Below are 14,218 nucleotides of genomic sequence, written 5' to 3' on the forward strand. Positions count from 1 at the left end.
ATGATCAGAAATCATCCCAAGTCTCTTTTTCTGCATTATGATTCATAAAAGCCAAAGTTTAGCATCGGCACACATCGGACAAATATGCCGATACCCGATGTATCTGTGGTATGTCAATATCGGTCAGCTGATATGCCAGTCCGGCTCTACTTGACAGTTTTTGATATTTTCAAGTCACATTTCAGTCAGCCCCAATAAAAGTGCTGAGTTTCGATACCAAGAGAGAACAAGTCCACAACCCTGTAGTTCAAGCTGCGGCCGGTGCAGGTGAAACTCTCACTACCCCAGTCTATCACCTCCTCCTGATTTGGCTAAAACTGCCAATGTAAACAGCCAGTAGGATGAGATTGAGACCGTTCATTCATCATCAGATGGTTTAATAATAACTTGAGTAGTGCAATGCAGCGATGTCGTTCTGATATCATGATGAGAAACTAGAAAACACCAGAGATTTAAGAAATGGTTCCTTTCCTCCTGTTTCTGGTTTTAAAAGGAAAGGTAAAGATTTTTCCAAAACGATGTTAATACAATACAATAGGTCCAATTGTGAACAGTGAAATAGTTACTTTCACTGCAGCCATTCCTTCTGTCCATACAAGCTGTGAAGAGATCCCTCCTTAGTGTGAATACAATCGAGGAGGTGGGGACAATAGACACAGTCCCTTCTGGGCAAAGCTCCATTCAAAAACTGAGACATTTGATAAAAGATACTCAGACAATTCAAGAGGAGAACTCTACACAACGGGCCATGTGAATATTGCATTCAAACAATTTGGACACATCCTTGACACTTAAATTTAAGCTCATCGAACAAATAATAAATTACACCAACAGAGGTATTGTATTATTTCTCCTCTCACACATTTCTGACTTGTCTTATGAAAACACTATCAAATACCATCAAACTATATGAGTCATTTTGGAAAGTGCACTTATAGTTGATCCAACTTGCGAGCCTTAGTGGAGACCTACGACCCGTTATGTGATAGATCATCCAGTGTGCAGGTGCATGCTGGCCTACCTGTGTTTCTGAATTAACACATACAAACAGGTGCTGTTTAGCCATTGGTGAACTTGAATTCAAGACGATGGGAACTTAATTTCAGGCTACCTGTAACAGCAGCTACTGCCTGCGGGGCAAAAGACAGATTATTTTGTCTTTAAGCGAGAACACAACATGGAAGTATATTTACGCCACGTTCAGGACGGTCAGTGCTGCTCCACAGTCGATGGTCGGCCGGAGGGAAACTTGCCGTTGCTCCGGCCACCTCGTTAACAAACGACGACTTAAGTACAATTCACACGTTTAATACTCGGACGGTCCTGAAGCTTCAGCAGGAGGCAGGCTGAAGTTAACCGAGCCGTGCGGGACAGCAGCAGGGCAGCAGCAGCCCGCTCACCCCTCCACTTCCTCCGCACCGAAAACTGTCACAAAAAGCGGACACTTACCTCCAGCGACAGTCCGCTCACCACCGGGAGGAGGACGGGAGAGGAGAAAGCTCGGCGGTCAGCGTGTCCGAAGCCTCCGAAAACACTTTGTTGGTGTTGTCTGTGGTTCCCGTAACAGAAATTAAGTCCAGTTCTGGTGTCAGTTTGTATCCGGACAGCAGCTCACAACGTGGAGTGGAAGCCGGCGGCGACGGAAGCGGCAACAACAACAACAGCGGCGGCGGCGGCAGCAGCAACGGTCTCCGGCCAGCCTCCTGTCAGCGCTCAGCGCGAGGGGGAGCGGAGGCTGCGGCCGCGCATGCGCCCACCACCTGCTACTGCGAAACAAAGATCGTCTGATTGACAAGATGATCCCCTCAACAACGAAGAGGGTCAAAGATTTTAGGGAGATGGCAGCTCAGAACTGAAATTGTCTATGTGGTATGTAAAATTTCATGTAATATTTGTGGGAAAACAGTAGATTTAAGGTGGGTCAGAGGGATATTAAGATGAGCAGTTTAAAGGTGCACTATGTAGTTTTGGGGAAGACATTTTAATCAGAAGAGAAAGATCTTCACAAACTGACCTTAAAGGACAACACAATTGACAACTATTGGTTTATTCACTTATGGGGAAAAAAATTAATATTTCTGAGTTTGGATTACCTTGTTGATATTGTAAATATTAAAATTCTGAGTTTAAATTTCATCTCCAAAGCTACATAGTGCCGTGGACTGGTACTGATCTTGGGTCGTTCAGTACCGGGCTGCAAAAAACAAATAGGAACTAAGGGGGTGATATAATCGCCATTTATGTGCACCAGAAAAATTACAGCTCATGTCTGGTTCGTGTTGTCAAAAAGGTTGGGAACCCCTGCAATGAATGAACAAAGCAATTCAGTATGCGCAAGTGCAAACAGTCTTTCATAAGTGATCAGAGTTGCTGATTGATCAGTTATTTGTTTGGTCAATAACATGTCAGATAATAGTGAAAAGTACACACCACAGCCTACGTTGATACATTCAGCTAGTTGTTTTATTCAACAGCATGACTGTTAAAACCCAAATAAACTGGTATTTAACCGGATGAAGCTCGCCTTGACAGAAGACAACAAAGATTCTCATTTGAGAATCTGGGGCCAGTGACTTTTTAAGTGTTATTTTTACATTTAAAAAATCAGATGGGAGTTTTCCTGCAGATGTGGCAGTGGCAAGTGGAAGTATTTCTGAAAAAAACACACTTCTCGTGACAAACACAAACATCATAATTTTAATGTGGCTGCATCATGAAAGCCAGCAAATCTGAGCCGGAGATGAATGGATATTTATCTCTAACTATTTTTACTCTGTTTACAAGCTTTCCCCTTCAGCTGATGTCTGATGTGTAAATGCCTGCAGCAAACTGAAGGCAGCAGACAGATATGCGTGTTGCATCTGTAGCCTCTAATTTGAACACTGCTGTGCCATTACCCTGTGCGCTTGCACTCTGTTTACTTTGAATTACGTGCAGCCAAAACCAGACTGCTGCGGAACAACCACTCAAACCTCTGTGGCTCCTCAAACACACGTAAATCACAAGGTTGAGACGGCTGACACAAAATTTACAGTAGCCTGAAAGAGAGTCACTGCTATTTTGTGTGAATCACTGTGATACAAAATTAGACATTATTCACAGAGATCGTTAACGTGTATCAGACTAAAAGCCTACTTTGAAAGCCACGTCATCTGTCTTTGGTGTCATACTGTTTCTGCCTGGTCACATGTTGACACTATGAGTCTCCATGTCACTGTGTTCTCCATGTTCACTTGGTGAAGCTTTTTTCACCATGCACCACTGTAATTGCACAGCAGATTAAAGTTTGAATGCAAAATTATATTTATATGCTTGCAGCATGTGATTAGGTTTAGCCTTGCAGAAAACACTTTGGTGATGGAAAGTTTTGATTTTAAAGTCAGATATTGAAAAATTAAGAATGTCTAAAAAAAAACCTCAACCTCAACCAAGAGCTTTGAGTGCCTAAACAGACCCATAAAAACAGTGATGACTCTTGCAACAAAAAACATTCTTGAAATGAAAACGACAAAGAATGAAAAATGTTAAGTTTCTTTCAAAGTGTATCTGTAGTTGTCAATGAAAAGTATATGAGTATTTTAGTAATCAGTTTCATTTCCACTTTACGTATACAAGGACGTCTCATTTTGTTCATAATGCACACGTCTATATGTACACAGCTAGCATGTGTGCTTGGATACACGCTGATTGACCTTATAGACACTGTGCAATAATATAAATATAGCCCACGCCATAAGATGTACCATGAAGGTTTCAGAGTCAGCATGTACAGTACTGTCGGTATCCTGTTACTCAGGAGTGCTTCTTGAGTAACATACAGTATATTAACCTACTATAAATACCCTGCTTACTACAATTTTAATATCTGCTTCTTTATACTTCTACTAAACTACATTTCAGAGGGAATATTGTACTTTTTACTTCACTTACTTTAAGCGTACTATTGATTTTAAGGCTTAAAGATGCAGTGTGGGACTTTTACATACAAGTGAATGTCTTTTACATTCAAGCCGTCAAGAGAGAACTTTTTGTTGCTCCACATAAAAAACCTTATCAGCATTCAGAGGAAAAACCTCAAGCTTAAAAAAAGTAAGCGATCGACATCACTTTGTAGATCAAACTACCCAGAGGTATATATAAATACATTTCTACACTGTGATTTTATTACTTGATCTAAGTACTTCTTCCACCAGGAATCGATTTGAAAAAAAAGGAATTAAAGGAATTAATTAAAAATCATGTATAATTGAAAAACAAGTAATCTAACAGTTTACCTCACAGACTGCATTCTGGAGCTCATCTGCAATGTTCACCCTGATTTTCACTGTACTGCAGTAATCTGAAAACTGGTAGACGAAGATAGCGTTCACTTCTCCTGCTGTGTGCTGTGATTTGAAGCTTATTTGAATACAAGAAAAGAGCAGCAGGATTCGTGTGAAAATTCACAGCCAAGGTGTGAAGATTGTTGAAGTTTCATTTTCACAGAAACGCAACTCTTCTGTGTCTTTGTTGATTAGATTCTGCAAAATGAAAAAAACATGTGTTTGTGGAAAATGAAACTAGTTCAGAACAAAAAAGAAATTGGCAACTGACAAGTTTTCTGCTTCAACGTATCATTTAGATATAATTGTTCATTGCACGTTGCAATGGATACAGAACAAAGAAACAGCTGTCAACTTCACTTTTACTATTTCTATTTCAATTTATCTTCCACTGGGCATGGTTTACTGGTGATCCTTTTCTTTCATTGAAAAAAAATCTATCATGGACTAATCGATAGAATAAACTCACATTTAGTGCTGTGTCGTTGTTATTTGTGACTCACAGACTCATCGAGGCCGCTCCAATAATATCAAGCATGTTTGATATTTATGATTTAAAATCTGGATGATAACATCAGTACCTTCCCAGCCACCACAACAACCAACGAGAGAGGCATCCAAGAGAAGCTGACATTGTAGCCCCTGAGGCTAACGTTAGCTAGCATGCTGCTGTTGACAGAATAAAATCAAACCTCTAATTCTGACTCAAGATCAGAAAACCTGTGTTGACCGCGTCTCCAGACTCGTTCAGCCTTCTGCTTTCGTTTTTTTCTCACTGCAATGTGTTGCTACAGCAAGTTGTTGTGCCACACCAATCTCCATTTTGTTTATGTCTGCTTCCCCATGAGATCACGCGAGAGGGATCACGTGTGAGCCTCGCTTCAGTCTGCAGAGTCATGAAGCCAGACTGCTGAAGCAAACACCCTGCTGCCTCATAGGGGGCTGCTTGCTGTTTATTCAAAATGTATAAATATTTAATGTGTCCAAATTGCACCAAATTCAACACTGCACTTCCTTTGGTCCTCAACAACAAACCTGCCAAATGTTAAGTAGGTCAGATGAACGGTTTTCAAGATATGTGAATAGGTACTCAAATCAACTTAGGTAAAATACTCTGATACAGCAATAGCTCATGGTCTTACACCATTACTAGGCTAGTTTCATTTTGCATTATTAATCTGAATCTGTAAGTAACTTGTAACGAGAACTATCAAAAAAATTAGCGCAATAAAAAGTCAGAATGTGGAGAGGAATCATCCGTAAAGTAATATCATATGCAAATACTTAAGCAAAGTACAAGTACCTTAAAAATGTCTTACTTTAGTAAATGTATTTTGGTCTATTTCACGAGAGGAGGAGAACGTTACGCTTCCTTACTGCCATGAGTGGTGTTTTCAGTTCCAAGAATCAGCAGCAGAGTGACACCTCTTGTTTTTTTCCTCCACTCCTCTCAGTTGCAAAAAAACAGGAAAGCTGTCCCCCAGCAGGCAGAAAGGCAATTCAGGTAACACTAAGTACGCCTGCTGGTGAGTCACGGCCACCGTGAGGATTAATGCACTAAGAAGTGCATCATATGCAACATCACACGTTAACCAAATGAGCAGAACAGCGGTTTCTTCAGATTAGTTCATGTCAAAAATTACAGTAATTGCAGCAATTTCCACGCTCATTGGCTTTTAGTGTTAATTAACACCCTGGTGAATAATGGCACACAGTTTCAGCTATAAATTGCACTTGAGTCGGGCCTGATGAAGATGATGTGTGACAGCTGATGTGTGTACATCTTCATTATTATCTCTCTCAGTGGCGGACACAGGCTGTCTGAGCGGCAGGGGCTAAAAAAACGGTAAAATGGGCACCAAGAGGGTTGTGATGAAGCATATACAGCACTGCATCGCATTTACTCCAATGGAAGGGCACCACAGGGGGCACTTTATCATGTTTCTCTACCACAGGGCCTCCAGCAGGGCATTTTGTTGTGTTTTTGTTTTTCAAACATTAAGGAACACACGCTTACTTTCTCTCTTTTCTACTCTCCTTTTTCGAACTTTCTGTTTTTCTCACATTCACACTGAACGCTGGCTTCCTCTTGTTTCACACACACACACACACACACACACACCGCTGACGCTCTCCATCTGGTATGTGCTTAACGCCACAGACGTCAGGTCCCCCACGTCTATCTATAACGCCATGCATCACCAGCCGTCTCAGCCGTTCAAGCAGCGAGGAAGACGACTCTTATCTGTCATGTTGCACCACTCTGTGGCTCTGCGTGCTCAAGTAACCCTGTTTAGATGGAGCAACACACTGGCTGTTGTTCTGCTGCATCAGCAAAGTGCTGGGTTACAGGGGTGAGTCTGTGTGTGTGTGTGTGTGTGTGAGAGAGAGAGAGAGAGAGAGAGAGAGCTCTATCTACGTCACTGAGCAGCAGGTGGACTGGAGAGGGAGGGAGCCTCCCTCCTCTCTGCAGCAGCCCTCCAGCCTGTTTTCATACAAACACACACAGAAGTTTTGGAGGTTTTCACACTTGGTATCTCTTGTTCACTCTCATTGCAATCATGTGGATATATGGATGCTTTTTAATGACAAAAATATTGAGCAATCAGCTTCATACTTAGACTGGGTAAAAGAATGGCAACAAAATGGCCGTAGAGTCCGTCTTTTCTTATAAGAGAGTGGTGGATTGTAACTAGTACAAGTACAGTTACTCAATTACTATTACATGTAACTACTTTACATGAGTCTTTTCTTTTCATGTCACTTTCTACTTCTACTCTGTTACATTTAAGAGGGATATATTGTCATTTTTACTCCACTACATTTATTTAACACTTTTTTATTATGATTTTTGCATAAAAAACAAATGAAGAGCTGATGAAATGTTTTGTCATAACTTTATCTACCCAATATTTATACAAGTTGAGCTGAATGATAATATGATTGATCAATTGACAGAAAATTAATTGACAACTATTTTGATAATTGTCATTTTTCATGTCTAAACATTGAATGATTTAGCTTCTCAAATGTAAAGGTTTGCTGCTTGTGACAGGATTTTTTCGAAACCAAAGTAATCAGTCGATCAATCACGAAAGTAATCAGAAAACTGGCGGCAGTTTGAAGGCTTTGGACGTGTTGGCTTCGTGGGCTAAGCAATAACAATCCTGAAGTAGTAGTTCACTCAATAAACTCATTAACCTAGATCTTAATGAATGATACGCCATAATAAACGCTCGCAGATAGAGGATTAGTGTCTTTTTACCGTAGAAAACGCCAGTTCCAGTTAAATGACGGGACACATGACAGTCCAAGAGACTTAACTTAACCTTAAACCAAGTATTCACCCTAAAATGTAATGATTTATATGACAGGGACTTGCATTTGATCCCCATGAGGAAGGTGGGTCCTCACAGTGTGACTGTCTAAACACATGTACTATGTTCCCACATTGTGAGTAAGAGATACAAACAGCTGAGCCTCTCTCTTGTTTGACATGTGAGCTGATCAGAATGAGTCAGAGGCTGTTGACTGTCTCATCACTCTGTGTAGCTGAAGTGGTGAAACACTGTAGAAATTTGCTTCAGGGGAGCATTCGCATGTTCAGGCCCAGAGTAGTTTAATTGCAGAATTTAATCAATTTTGAGCTGTCCCACTATGAAATTAAATGGTTTCACCCCTTAATCTGGTTCTCGGGGGCATTTTATGGTGGTTATTAATCATGTGCAGTACTAAAGTTTGGTTTAACTTCTGTCCTGTTGCTGAATGCTGATTGCAGACCTTCCAGGGGTCTCTGTCCTCAGTCAATCCATGTAAAAGCTGTCCACTGGAGTTGTGCTGCAATATTTTGTTTTCCTGTGCATGTAAGCTCATTATTGTTTGTGTTTTAAATCAGATTTACCTGAAGGTCTACTTTGTTTGCAGTACATTAATTCAGTTATAATGTACCGATGGGAAAAGGCTGCATGTAGCCATTAGGCATGTGCACTCAATTATCATCTGTGGTTGCCATATGCAACTTGTCTGTTACATCTCCTCACTGATCTATGGATCTATTCAAACTCTACATACAAGACAGTGTTTGTGGCTATCTTGTTTTTAAGGTGCAATATGTGAGAAGTTTAGTTCAAAACATTCAAAAATGAAGTAAAATTATCAACAGAATATGAAGAAATAATAGTTTTGACGTCAAAGACATCTATGTATCGTGTCGCAGAGATATCTAGTAAAGTTAGCATGCTAACCAGCTAGCTCTGGGCCTGCAAACCTCTTTCATCCCACTGGTGTAAACACCAACTCTCTGGCTAACTGAGCTAACAAGCTTACAGTAGTTACCGTCATAAATAAAATACAGTTAGCAGCAGTTAGCCACTCTGGCGATATGCTGCCAGGTGGCCGGTTGTTATACGTATTGCACCTTTAAGGTGCTAAAATGAGAATGGGTTGATAGGATAAAACAAGTGAGATCGAATCATTCATCAGTAGCTCTATGCTGCAATAAAAACAAGATCACAGGGGACCGAAGCCTTCAAATGAGACTGTGGAGGCCTGTGCAGTTTCTGATACACATTGTAAAACACAGCACGCCAGTCTGCATCAGTGTCTGTTGGCAAACATGGACTCCACTCTACAGCGAGGTGAGAGACATAACAACAGTATCAGCTTGGACATACAGTCGGCTACAGGAGCGATAATGGATCTGCTGCAAATCACACAACACACATAATTACACAGTACTTAAATTTACTGTATGTGTCGGCTTTAATGAGAGATCAGATCAGTCAATGGTCTCATGTTGAAATGTGCTGCTCTTGTGGACAATTTAACTAGAAGAGTTGCCACACATAAATATGAGATGCACATTATTTATTATAGTAAGTTTCTGCTCGCGCTCAGGCTCAATGGAGCTTCTGACCGAGGCTGGAGCAGACCCTGGCAGCAATGTGTCTGAGCAAGGTATTTTATCAACAATCAGATTTGAAAAAAACCCAAAAAAACACAAGCGATCAAGTGCAACAACAAACTCAGATTTGACTCAATCACAGTGTGCCACCTTTTTTGACTTTATTTTACCATGGAAGAGACTGAGACACAACAAAACTAGGATGGGCCATAACTACATTCCAGAAGGGCTTCAAACTAATGGCGGTACCTCATTTTGCTTTCATGACCAGGACTGTTGATTGAAAGTGAGACAGTCAAATCGCTCCATGAGCAAGCCCAACTTAATTGAGCGATTTGTAGGATTGTTGATCGTTGCGTCTCTTTACCAGCCAGCATCCCAAAGCATCTGTATTTGACTAGTTAGGAATGAGACTCACCAATCAACCGTTTTACACATTGCTCCTTTAAACAGCATACAGGACATGTCATTGATAGTGTTTTGTTAACGGTGTTTATATTGTTGGACCTGTTCAATAATTGTACAACTCGTCCCAACAAGTGTTACCACAGCACCGGCACTCACAGTTGATTGAGACTCAGCTTGATATCTGCTGCCTCGTATGTCTCTGCACTGGTTTCCCCACTCAAAGGGAGCTCGGCCACTGAGACTCCACGTGTCATCGAAGCTGTGATAAAGCTGCTCTAAGAGCTCTGTGTTGAACCTTGTGTTATTCTGAGGTGTAGCCCTGCGGCCCGGTGCGGTTAAACGCCGCTGAATCACGCCTCAACACTCCCTCAATAAGAACTAAATGGTTTTATACAATGTTGAGCAATTTGTGGCTGATTGAGTGAAGCCAGCTTTATTAAATGACTTTACCGAGGAGCTTGAATAGCCTGTGTCTTTATTTGATACATGAGTGGGTCATTATGCAGCGTCAGAGCATGTCTCTCTCTCTCTCTCTCTCTCTCTCTCTCTCTCTCTCACACACACACACACACACACACACACACACACACACACACACACACACACACACACACACACACACACACACACACACTTTGGTAAAGTGCAACTGAGTTTAGAGATGGAAAACAAACAAAAGAGCCAGTTATAATGGCTTTTTAATCCTGATAATTCAAATGTAAATTAGCAATTAGCATTTTGTCTTCATTTGATGGGCACAAAGAATCAGGACAGGATTTTCATTCAGTTGCAAAGTGCAAAAATGTTATTTTCCCGGCTGCTGCCCTCTGCTACCCTCTCACAAGAGTAATGATTCAGTTTTATTTGTTCCTCGAAACTCGTTGTTTACTCATTTGCATTGTTTATCATTCATAATTACCCACCTTTGACTCCACCAGAGATGATTAGTGCAGATGCCTAATGAGTCAGTGACTAACGTGGGATTACAGGTATAATTCTCTCACAGTCTCAGCTGACTTTTAGTGTGACTCACTGTTAACATTGTGAATCTCATGTTCAGTCACATGAGCTGCCGTGAAAACGCCTCTGATGTATTCACACCTCCTTTTATATCTCCTCACTCAAACATCACGTTGAACTTCCATGTATTCTTCTTTTTGAATTGCTGCTCTCTGCTAACAAAGCCAAAGAAACTTTTTTTTTAATATTTCTTTTTGTGTACGGCTCAAACAAACCAGAAACAGAGCCTTAATTGGAAAGTTTTATTGGTGTTAGTGTGTGCATTCCAGGCTGTTTGCCACTGTTTCTGTTTCATGTCTTTACTGCTAATCACCTCCTGGCTCCAGCTTTATTACCAGCGACCACATTTACATTGATCTTCTCATCTTTACTCTCGGCAAGAAAGCAAATCCGTCGGTCTGTATGTCCTGAACTAACGAGTACAGACAAGGAAAAAAACCTCCTTTTCCAATTTCGGCCTAATTTTGAATTCTTTTCGTACGCTTCAATTTGTTCGATGTTGTTGATTCAACAGTCTGCATGATCTCTAGACTCCCATCACAAAATGCTATAACCCTGATCGTACGCTCATGATTGTAACCGAAAGTTGGAGAAAATTTTGGTACACGAGTTGCCGAGCTGACGTCATATGAGGCTGAAACACGGCGGACGAACTTAAGCATTGGGTTACATGACGGTTTCTTTTGCTCTGCCTTATCACTCAAATACTGGAAACAGCTGTCAAAGTGTTTCAATGCGATAACATGCAAAACATCCCACGTTACTGACACACCATGAACACACACAATCAGAAGAACGACTTCCGAACTCGGGAAGTGAGACCGCTATCACTCATCCATGCAGTTAGTATTATGTGTTTCGTTTGTCAGCCATGGCTCATTTGAGAAAATCTTGCTCCATGCCATAAAGCTGATTAAAGCTGAATCTGAAGATGATTGATAAATCATTTGCACCAACGGCAGTTCACAAAAATGTCACCACGTTTATCTGAATCACATCAGGGAATCTAATGAAGATAAAATGATTCAGTAGTGAGAAGCCGTCGGGTGTAACACCACCAATTTGTTGATCTGTATCATTTTGTTTTGCCTGACGAGATAAAACATTTCATCACAGAAGCTCCAAGTAGGACAAAATAAAATCTCGGTTCCCTGCTGTACCTTTTTTATCCTCGTTTCTGTTCACATAAAAAAAGATGTTACCAGCACTGACATTACCTCCCTGCTCTGCCTGTCCCTTTCACACCTTCGCTTCCACTGCTGCACAAATGTTCGCACACTCTCACTTCTCTCTTTGTCGGAGTCACCTTCAGCCCCGCTGTTAATCACTCCTTTCACCTGAGGGAAGCTCCTCTGTTTCTCCTCGCCGCAGATCTGCTCATCGCCTCCATCTGCCCTTCACCTCCACCGCTGAATTACAATCAAGGGATCAGGACAGAATAAGAAAAAAAACCAGCCCGACACAGCAGTGAAATAAATCAACAAGCCGTGTGTGTGTGTGTGTGTGTGTGTTCGTGTATTAAGGTGTGAAGGGATAGGTGGACACATGCCGGTCTTCTAGGCTCTGGCTGTGCTATTAATATTTCATGATTGATGAGAAGCAACACTGACATTTGCCGTTCACATGTACAGAATGACATTTTGGTGGCATAATAATGATAGTAATATTATTATTATTATGTAATCTAAACTTATTCAGGCTCAGTAGATTGTTGAAGCAGCCTTCTTTGCTTTGTCTGGCAAAATTGTAGGTCTCAGTCTCTGGCAGTGGAAGGATACTTACAGTCCTGTTGTGTGCTCCAAACATAATTGACCGTTAGCAAGTGGGAAACCAGTGAGGGATCATGTCCTCCTGGTTGCTGCAGGGATTGGATCAATTGGAGATAACATGGAGGTCAAACACATTATTGGCTTTTGATGAAACTTCACACTGGAAGGTAAAAAGAAGAACTTGGTGCAGTGCTTCATCAGACAGAAATGGCATAGGACAATTCTGCGAGAGCCCAGATTATATGACTGTATATCCTGGGCTAATTTCTGCCCATTGTTATCATATGGTATAAAATGAAGGAAAGATTATAGCTACAGATCTCGCTAGTTCATCAAACTGTACAACCACAGCTAAGCAAATAGGCTAATGCCTCAATTTTCCATGCCATGCATCGTTAGAGCTAAGCTAAGGTTTGTGATTCTATTCATGCCAACCAATTCAAGATAAAAAAAAACTACATCAGCAACAAACAAACAAGCTAATTAACAAGCATGTATAAACCAACTCACCATTCACGTGTCTGGGTGTTTCAGTAGTGCTTCAAAATCTGTCTTTGAAGGCTTTGAGGCTGCCAAAAACTGAGTAGATGTTTTTAGGTAAAGACAGCCTGGCCTGATAAAGGTGCAACACAAAAAGTTAGGGGATCAACAAAGTTTCAACAAAGCATTCATCCTCTGGGGACCGTGAATGTCTGGAGTTGAATGGTCAATGTTTTGCAGCCTAGACCAAAGAAGTGGACTGACAGACATCGTAAGAGTGCTTCAAAAAGACTAAAAACTCAACATGAAATACAAATGGTCTTTTGGATGAATCTGGACTCGTCACTGTCAGATCCATTTTCTCTCTTTTATCCCCTCAGTTCTTTTGTGTATAAAACATCACATACAGATGCCAAATCACAGTATGTCTGTCTCTTGGAGCTGTGAACATGTGGAGCAGTTTTTATCTCCATCTCAAACTCAGGTCGACTCTGTAATCCACCAAAATTCGAGATGATGACAACACCTTTATATTTGGATGGGAGCGGTGTCAGAACACATTTACACTCTGACTTGGAGCAGACTGGATGTGTGGGTGTTCTGCCTATTAAAGAACAACACACTGCATGGACCCACATGTTGTTTTCACACTTTAATTATCCAGAATAGGTGGAGCGCGAACACCGCTTTACAGCAACACGCAACTTCACACACACAGTCACACTGGGAGAACAACCACAGCCCTAAGGATTTGTTTAGGAAGGAGAAAGCTTAATTATGCACACATTTTCTCAGTTTTTTGGGACACAAACCTGTAACCAGTCTCTCCAATCACTCTGCTGCTTTCCTTTTTGTTTCTATTTGACTTGTATATCATATTTAAACCCACCATGTTTGTAACACTTCATAAGTATTTACAAAAGTGATCATAGTGTTAATTTCTTTTATGATTTGTTATAGTTACATGTTACCCTTTTCACATTTGGGACACAGAATTTTTTTTATAATAAGAGGAAATTTTCTGAGGCATGATTTCAATGCAAAGTAGGAACGCAGCCTCGGTTAATCAGCAGGTGATAAATAACTGAATATTAAATTATGCCCAAAGCTCTGCTTTTGACACAAACAAACTGTGTTGGGCATAGTTCATTAATTACATGAAGTTTAAAGTAAGTCCTGTGCAGGCAGAGCTTTGCTCCAACACTCTCATTAAACTTTAGTACGCTGCAAATATACACAAAAACAATGGAAAGGTTAAATTCGTCCACAATAGTTGGACGACATTTTTTTAAGTTCCATAAATTCAAAGTTGAAGG

At 40.9% G+C, this 14,218-nt stretch overlaps 1 protein-coding gene across 3 annotated transcripts in view; it reads right to left on the reverse strand.

The window, feature by feature from the left end:
- Positions 1 to 1,713, reverse strand: part of LOC311261293 (spermatid perinuclear RNA-binding protein-like) — a 73,445-nt gene extending 71,732 nt beyond the window's left edge. For all 3 annotated transcript variants that reach the window (XM_084359801.1, XM_084359799.1, XM_084359800.1), the window contains exon 1: positions 1,450 to 1,713. The gene's annotated coding sequence lies outside the window, so the exon portion shown is untranslated. The remainder of the gene's footprint in view (positions 1 to 1,449) is intronic.
- Positions 1,714 to 14,218: the final 12,505 nt, after the last annotated feature.

The sequence above is a fragment of the Pagrus pagrus genome (assembly GCF_965226575.1).
Source record: "Pagrus pagrus genome assembly, chromosome: 8".
NCBI classification, from domain to species: Eukaryota; Metazoa; Chordata; class Actinopteri; order Spariformes; family Sparidae; genus Pagrus; species Pagrus pagrus.